This window comes from Gadus macrocephalus, chromosome 12 (assembly GCF_031168955.1).
Source record: "Gadus macrocephalus chromosome 12, ASM3116895v1".
In the NCBI taxonomy this organism is placed as follows: Eukaryota; Metazoa; Chordata; class Actinopteri; order Gadiformes; family Gadidae; genus Gadus; species Gadus macrocephalus.
Window position 1 is genome coordinate 18,591,295 of NC_082393.1, and position 9,684 is coordinate 18,600,978.

The following is a 9,684-nucleotide window of genomic DNA, read 5'->3' on the forward strand; positions in this document are numbered from 1 at the left end:
CTTGCGAGAAGCCGCGACCAAACCGGCTGGGCAGTGTAAAAAGGAAGAAGAATGTTGGGAGGCGGTACCGAAGTGGGAATTTAACCCTTTGTGCACCGCATGAGGTGCTTTTTTTTCCGTTTCAACTTGAATATTGTTTGGGACATTTCAGTCCTCATTTGACATTGGTGGGGACACGACCCCTGGTCCCCATGCAAATCTACGCCCTTGCAAGGAAGGTTTTTCATACTGATCCAGGTGAAAAAATGTGTCCCTTGACACGCACCTTGGATTTTCCTGTTTAAAATTGAGCCTTATTAAATCCTTTTCAATTATGAAATCCACCAGCTGACACCCGAGTTCCTCGGTACAAATATTTCCATCTAACAAACAAATGCCACAGTTTATCATTTTTAAAGCCTTGTGATATCACCTCAATTAAGCACTGACTTTTTTTTACTTTTCACGCCGATCTGCCAGAAGGGAGTGTGACTTTTAACCTGACGATCACCAAAATGTTGTATAACTTCTCATTGATTTGCGGTAGAACACAAAAACATCCTGAATGATCCTGGTTTGTTAAGGGTTCATGATGATTGCTTGGTGACCTCCCCCATTCCTGCACACCTCCTGTTCTTCAAAGTCTCTTACTGGGGCCTTTGTGGGGTGTCAGACTCAACCAATTGACTCCCTCCAAGCCAGGCCCCTTTCAATAGAGCTGATTCCTTGGTAGTGGTCTGTGCTCTACTCAACACATTTTGTAGTATTGATGAAGGAAATTATATCGCCCGGGGGGGGGGGGGGGATGTGATAACACAACAGCAGTTCAATGGCATCTTTTGTGAGGGTCATCGCGGTTATGCTCAAATTTGATAGCTTAGTGACAGCGAGGGAATGCTCCCATCTCTGCCACCTTCTTGATTGTGATATCCACATTAAAGTCCGCCCACCCCCAGCACAGCATCCACACACCCTTTTGTCTCCTTCCTTTACGGATCAATACAGCAAGGGTGAAATGCTGGTCTGCACAGCAAGAGGGAGGGAAGGAGGGAGGCATGAAGGTAGCTACAGAGTGAAGGAGGGAGAGAGGGAGGGACGGACGGAGGAAAGGAGTTGTCTATCAAGAGATGACGGGGGGCCCGTGAAGCATGGACTCCCACCGTGAGACACATGGGACATCTGGTGGGAGTATGTGTACGTGTAACACTAACACAGTCATGTAACATTCATGCATTTTTTAACACATATCCGTGATTATGACCTTGAGTCTCTCAAAACACGAAAAAAGACCAACAAATTCTTCAAAACACCCATTAGTAGTCAGCAGCATTATTTTATTTTTTGTCAACCCAGGGTGCATGCGCGCACAAAAACACTCACAAACACACACACAAACAAAAACACACACACACACGCACACCATCCCTAGCCTGAGAGCCTGATCAGGATTTACTGAAATTAGTTTCCTGTTTTATTTCTGCGTCAGCCGAGAATAGCTGGTGTGGGGGGGGGGGGGGGGGGGGGGTTGGTCTTTGAGCTGATCTACGTCTGTTTCAAAAGAGATCCGGGTACTTGACAGCCATGTTATCTGTCACATTGCCATAACAACAGCAGCACAAACAGGTGGCAGATGGCGTTTCCCAGGTTTTTTTTCTGTTTTTTTATTGACGCCATTGGAGTGCCAGCGACAGCTAGGGCCCCTGCGCTCCTCACACTTACACGCTCGCACGCTAATGGCGACGTACACCGGAGCCAGGCTATGTAAATGGGTGACACTTATAGACAGGAGGGTCGAACGGTACGTGTCTGATGTGTCAGTGTGAAAGTGTTTAAGTTTATGTGTGATTGTCTTGCGGGGGGGGGGGGGGGTGATGTAAAATCAAAAGAGTGTCCCTAGTCCTTTGGAAAAAGTGTGGCAAGTGTTGGGGGGTGCAATACTGATATAATTTTGCGTGCTGTGATTACACCGTGGTGATTCAACCCGGTATCACGCGGTTTCGTGCTCATGCGCACAAACGTTAATCTGTGCGCATCGTGTCCCAGATCACGATTGTCCGACTTTTTTAGTGCTGCACAGAACGAAATGTAAACCAATGCATTCTGAATGGGAGTGTTCTCCGACAATTAACGTCGTTTTTGAGGAGGTCTGCTTACAAATCAGAAATGTTGACATATATATAACTAGATAATAATATATACAGATATATAACTAGAGGGTGCACTGTAGCCTACTATCCCTTTCTCTCTTTCTCTCTCTCGTTTCGTTTTGTGGAGCACGTCAATAGTCGGAGAACGCTCCCATTCAGAATGCATTTGTTTACATTTCGTTCTGTGTAGCACTAAAAAAGTCGGACAATCGTAATCTGGGACACGATTCAATAGATTAATAACGTTTGTGCGCATGAGCACGAAATCGCGTGATACCGGGTTGCGTGATTATAGTAGGCTGTAGAGGTAGACAGGGTCCGAGATGAAAGGACAGACGGACAAGAGAGGGTGAAGGTGAGACAGTGATAGTCTCACCCCCACCCCCCCACCACAATAAATCCAACACATGAAACAAAGACAGCCATGTTCTATTGTGAGCGCTTCTCTCCATAAACCTCTCATTAATGTGGCCAGTCAAATCAGTCAGAGGGAAATACATCCCATAATGTCACAGTCCTAATGAGTCTCTGCTCATCACCTCTCTAGCGAATGTAGTCAGAGCATGAATTATATACCACGCATTACACACACATAGAGTGGAGAGAGAGAGCGAGAGAGAGAGAGAGAGAGAGAGAGAGATTCCTTTTTGCTGCAAACAGAATAACTAAATGTTTCTCCCAGTACTGCGCTCTCAGAGATGAGATCTGGAAAGGATGGCAGACTCGCTGCTCTATGAGACATTCTCCCCACCCGATGAGCTCACTTGATGAGCTTCACGGTAACGAAATAGAACAGAAAACAACGACAACCACAGGAACAAAGGAAGAACCTGAAGAAGCATTGCAGGTTTCAGTGTAAGCAATGAGCACATAAATAATAGGAGAGAGCGAGAGAGAGAGATGCTGCCTTCTCCTTACCCTTATTAATTAACGGCACAACCCTCAGTCAAGCAGATTTGTCCTTAAAAGCTGTTTAATATTGATTCAGAACAAATACATAATTTATAATAGCACTGAATAATCACAATAGAATCCAAAGCATGAATAAATAAATACATGAAGCCAGTAGCATGGTGAAATGATATTCCAGTATATAGTCATGGCCTCATTACGTTGGCCTGCTGGGTGCTCAAGCCAGGCCGTGGTGTTGAATAATGAGGCTATTAAGGAGATATCCTCCAAGAAGAAAAAACAAGCACAGAGGCCTACGCAACCAACCAGCAGCCTCCAATCTGCAGCCATTCAAACACGTTTGTTTGTATTTATGTGCACACAATACTGCCTCTTTGGATAAAAGTCTTTCTTTAGGTGTTTGGGAAAAACAGTGGTAAGTTTTCCCTGAATCATGTCATTTTCTGAATCTAATTTTTCGGATGCAATGTGATCTGTGTTGGGTAAGACAAGAGGCCTCATTCTCTCTCCCAACACCCCTTCCCCTCCCCTCTATCTATCCCCCACTTGTTTTCATTTCCTGTTGGCTTCCATTTCCAGACAGTAGCTATGGCGCGGAATTAAAGTCGCGGGGCTCTGTTTGGCGCGCACTAGGGGAATCGGGCCTCATTATCTATGAAGCTGCTTACACTCGGCTGCTTAGCTCATTACAGATGGCAGAGTGGAAAGATGGATGAGACGGCGCTACCCAAAGGAAGAGAGAGAAAGAGAGAGAAGGAGACGGAGAGGCTGTGCTCTTGCGGATGAGAGGCGTTAAAAGATTCTACACACTGCCTGAGTACACACCATTTTCCTTACAGAACTGCAGAGTAGATAAATTATAATTAGCTGCATTTTTCTCCAAACACATGCCATACCTATAGACTCGTTGGAAGTAGTCTCTATTTTGCCAAAATGCTACACTGACTCTAACCCATGGATAATTTAAACATAACAAAGGGAACTGGATTGGTGGAACAGTTACGCAATGCCATTAGTGAAAAACACAATATCACAACAGATCAAAAACAAGATTTGCGGGTAAAAACGACAAAATATTTTATCGGAAGTGCCTTTCGTTTAGACAGTGACAGCGTTTTTGGGGCATGAAAACGCATAAATCTGAAACCACCCTCCAGAGTGGAAAAGTTGAATACGCTCCGCCGTAGCATTTCCGTCTACACTGCCAAGACGCAAAACACTGCTCAGACCTGCTCACGTCGCGTACGCGTTTACGTCACATACATGTGCCAGTACAAGGAAATGAACAAACATGTCAGATTATTTCCATGCGTCGGACCTTCAAGCTGCTCTGGCAGCTTTAACAAGCGTACAGGAGTCTTTCCACGAAATATACAGGATATGTACAGACAGAATTACTGAACAGAGAAGGATCTTTTTGGTTTTTGCGGCACGGATAAGAGAAGAAGGAAGATTCTACGCATGCGCTCAGACATGGCGGTGTTGTGTGATAGTGTATCACAGCACCACCTAGCCGCCTGGCATGCATACCCAATCGAATTCCACACACTTTTGCGTCACCGTATGCACGCAGATTTCCTCCCGAAAACGCTTGTCTAAACGCGGAATAAAAAGTGAATACGCGACGCCACTTTTGGGTCTTCTGTTCAGACCGTCATCGTGTAAACGTAGCCTATGTTGACATGATGACGGTCTGAACAGAAGACACAGAAGTGGCGTCGCATCTTCACTTTTGGTTCTGCAGGTTGACGGTCCGACGCATGGAAATAATCCAACATGTTTGTTTATTTCCCTGTACTGGCGCATGTATGTGACGTAAACGCGTACGCGCCGTGAGCAGATCTGAGCAGAGTTTTTTGCGTCTTGGCAGTGTAGACGGAAACGCTACGGCGGAGCGTATCGAAGTTTCCACTCTGGAGGATGGTTTCAGATTTTAGCGTTTTTAAGCCCCAAAAACACTGTCTAAACGAAAGGCACTTCCGATAAAATATTTTGTTGTTTTTACCCGCAAACGTCCTCGTGTAAACGGGCCCTGAGAATTTACTGTGAAAAATATGTGGGACAAGTCTGTTTTCAAACCTTCCTGCATGATATGACCTGATGGTAAATCCAACGACACATTTGTCAATGGAAAAATCAACACTAAATCAAATGAAAATGGACAGCAATTGCTTCCAGTTCCACAGCAACCCATTAGTCTACGTTATTGCTTTGTTCACCATTTTCTTTTTATAATAATTGAGATAATGCGGTTGTGTTGTGATGACCTGGTCACAGAAGAAGAAGACACATTGAGGTTACTAACGGGAGTCATACAGGGTACAGGCACAAACATGTCTCCAAAGAAAGAGTCCGTACTCTTTCCAAACCAGAATCCTACATTGTATTCCAACACTGGCCTGTTGTGATAGGGACCCCATTGCTATAATTTGCTAACACATAGATCTTAATGGAAAATTGTTAGACCAGCCACAGTGAGGACTGGGACACTGTATCTTTGAGCAATTTGGCGGACGTGGGATAGCCATTTTTAAAAATATGTCATGATGCTGAATGTATTCTTTTTGTCACCTTCCCAAGATGGCTAGCCTCAGTTTTCCTTTGACGTTTCTGCGGTTCATCCGACAGGCGGTTGTTGAAGACATTTGTTTTTTCCTCCCTCCCGCCCCCATATCTAAAGAAAGAGGAAGAGTCAGAAAAGAGACGGTTTTAAAAATAGATGATGGATCAAAAGGCATGACAACCCAATGCGAGTGCTGCAGCCCTGAGAGAGAGAGAGAGAGAGAGAGAGAGAGAGAGAGAGAGAGAGAGAGAGAGAGAGAGAGAGAGAGAGAGAGAGAGAGAGAGAGAGAGAGAGAGAGAGAGAGAGAGAGAGAGAGAGAGAGAGAGAGAGAGAGAATTTCAAAAAGACTGAACAAAGAGAATAACAAACTCTGTGCCGACTGCAATATCACATATTTGGAGAGTATCTCTCACCAGGCAGAGATGATGCAGACAGTCCAAGTGGTTGTGATGCATGAGTGTGAACACAATTTGAAAGCCTTAAGAAACTCACAAATAAAGGAATAGAGATTTGGAAAATGTTTTAGATCAGAGGCATAAACTGCTTTTAATGAAAAATAAAATAAATGTCAGCTTCATGCTGTGCTGTTACTTTGTAGATCTCTGCAATTTGCTAAACAGAGTTTAGCACACATATTTAGCCAAACACCACTGTGCAATATCTGTCGGCATGCAATAGTTTTTTGCATTACCGGCACTTCAAAACACTATGAATAATAATTTCAATTTTGAGTCAAATCCAAAATACTGTTTGAGTTTGTAAGAACAACGATTATTTTCACCATTGGGGGGGGGTAGGGGACGCTCAACAAGGCACAATTCTTATTAAGTTTGTTTGCCATTGCTAAAGCTTCCTGCCCCTGAATTTCCTTCACTAGGATTCAACAATGCATTTCAAGGATTCTGGCTGCAGAAATAGTTTTGTTCAATACCAACTGTCATTTATTTTTTATTTTGTTAATTTTAATTACAATGACAGCCAATCCTAATTCAGGCCACAATTTCACCAACCTTTGAAGGAATGGAAGGCTGAATTTATGAATCAACCTGGCACTGCCTCTGATTTTGCAATCTTGGGGAGTATTTGGGACATTTCGAACAATTCAGACATTTCAGATAACGCCGCTGTACAGCTCAATAGGAACTGTCCGGAACTACAAATGGCATACATGTCAACAATGTCAACAATGCTGCAATAGCTTAGGTTCTGCACTAGAAAAAGAAGCTCCATACATAAAACACCATGTAGAAAAGAGTTTAAAGGGAGAGAATTGAAAAGTAATGACTCTTCAAATAAAATTGAGGATACAACACAAATAAAAAAATAAAGAATAATTTCAGATTGAAGAGACAGCTATTGTTCATTGTATTTAATCAAGCAGTAAAAAAGAAGTCAAAAGAATAGTTACTCAAATCTGCAAATAACATGTGACCCAGAGAAATGGCCAACACCTTCATGGACTCCTTGATGCCACATTTCAACTGATGAATATTCTCTATTTAATTAAAGACTTTGGTGCAGTGCCTTAATTTTAATCAGTATTACCTTCTTGCTTGCTAATAGATCTGTTTAATCCCTTCCATCTTCAGATGGATAGCATTGAAAATTTCATGGAGGGAAAATAAAAAAGCCCAGATGTTAGTCGCCGTCGTTGGAGACCACTTTAATTACAGCCTAAACACACAGATGCTATGTTTTGATGTGAGTGCCAGCATCTCAATGCAACAAATTTAAAACACAGATTTCTTGGATAAAAAAGCTGCCAGTATCCCAAAGGTGTGTAAATATAATTATCCCATATCATATTTCTCAAAACAAAGTAATTAAATAATATATGTTAAGTTGTGGCCTTTTTTCTCTAACAGACTGAGACAAGGAGCACAATATTTGTATTTACTATGTCAGTCAATCAGAATCAAGTAATTGCCAGGCTGCTGCATTCAAACCCCGTCGCGGTCAGAGGTTAATGGTAATTGCACGGTTGCTTGACAAAACATCTGATCGTGTTAGACAGTGTCGGGTTGCAGCCAGCTGGAATAAAAATATGGGCTCAATTTCACCCGCCCCCCGCTCAATCTGAATACTTATTTTTATCTTGTTGGGATCTACCATTCACGACGTTGCACAAAAGCGGAAAAGTCAGCGAGGACTGAAACACAATGTTTTGTCTACTTCAAGTCCCAGAGGGGGTGGTTTGGGACTTGTATGCCCTTCCGTCAACTGAAACTCCAATCACACATCGATTTATTCATTTTTTTACATGCAATGTGTGAAATGAAACCAAGCACCGAATGTGCTTGCACCATGGCCATGTCAAATTGGTTTCATGGTTTTGAAATGGAATCATAGAAGAGTTGAAGACTGTGAATCCTTTGAGAGGTTTGAAATGTTGAAAATGTATATGTGTCACCAAATATATATTTCCTTGTGTCTTTTGTATTCATGAACCTTGTAATCTAACTTTATAGGCGAGCAATGATTACATACAATTTAGGAAAGAAACACAGCTTGTAGCTGCAGAAATAGTTTGCGTTGTGTTGTTGCACTTATACCTAGTTGCCTAGTAACGGGGACGCTGGCGAGTCTAACGCCGCTCTGTATGGCTTGTTTTTATTCAGTATTTTCAATATTTCTCACGATTGCATTGAACATTTTGTCGTTTTTTTTGGTCTTTAGTAGTTTAGCTAAGTTTACTCGTTATATATAGTCACTTTTCGCTATTGTAAGTGCGCCAGTTTCCTTTATTTTTACGTGTTTTATACGTGGAGTCGTACAGTTGGTGGACGCTGTTGCCTTTTGAACGCTGCTGCTGCTCACCGGAACGTCATTCTGAACATTATTTTTTCGCGATTTTCTTTTTCTTTTTCTTACTAGTCTTTTAACTTTTTATCAGTTTTCTTTTGCTTACTTTCAACACCTTCTGTCTGAAACCCTTCTGGACCTCGGATCGGACTACAAAGTTAAGTTAAGTAACTGCGTCAGTTTTCTTGATTTATTTATTTATTTCTGAACGTTAAACGTCTGCGTGTTTTGTTTTGTGTTTTGTGCGTGGAGTCGTGCAGCTGTTGGTGGAGGACACCTGCTGGCCGGCTAGACTGCTGCTAACCCCCGGCGCCGTCCAACTGGCTTCCCCGTCTCCAGCGTAGCTACAACCGGCTTGCTCCACTCCTCTGCCGTGCTGGCTCTGTGGCTTCACCATAATCGCCTGGATCTACCGCTGGCTTCTTCCGACTTCACAACCTGTGGATTTTTAACCTGTTCCTCTGGATTGCGCTATGTTTGACTCTCACGTAACGAGCGCATCTCTGCCGCTCCGTTACTCGGTAACGGAGATGTTACGTCTACGGATCTTCTCAAGGACCCTCCCACCTCAGCTTGCATCCCACCACGACATTCTCAAACGACCAAAATACATCCACCGAGGCTCTGGACGGAATTTTCAGTACACTCACACCAGCAACAAAAACATCCGCTCCTTCTGGTCCACTGGGCCCCGCCCCCCTCCTCGCACAGCCCGTACGGTCAGTCCCGTCAATCACAGTGTACTGTCCCCTCTGCTCAAAGCAACCTGCTACACTCCACTCACCTGTCTGAAACTCTGTCTGCTGAACACCAGATCCCTCTGTAATAAGGCCCTTTTGATAAATGACTTTATTGTTGACCAGAGCCTAGACATTCTCTGCCTCACTGAGACCTGGCAACAACCAAATGACTTCTCCCATCTAAATGAGGCTGTCCCACCAGGTTTTTCTTTTATTAGTAAACCCCGGGTTAATGGGAGGGGAGGTGGCCTCGCTCTCCTCCATCGTGATAACATCAAAGTCACCACTGTCACAGTCCCCCTTCACTCCTCCTTTGAATGTCTAGCTGTAAAACTCTCAGGCCCCAAACCCACTATCATTGTCACCATTTACAGACCACCAAAACCCTCCGCCGTTTTCCTCAATGAATTCTCATCACTACTTACATCTGTATGTGCAATGTCCCCCACTGTTATCCTCCTTGGTGATTTCAACATCCACATTGACAACCCATCCTGTACTTTTGCTAATGACTTCACATCACTTCTGGACTGTCTTGGCA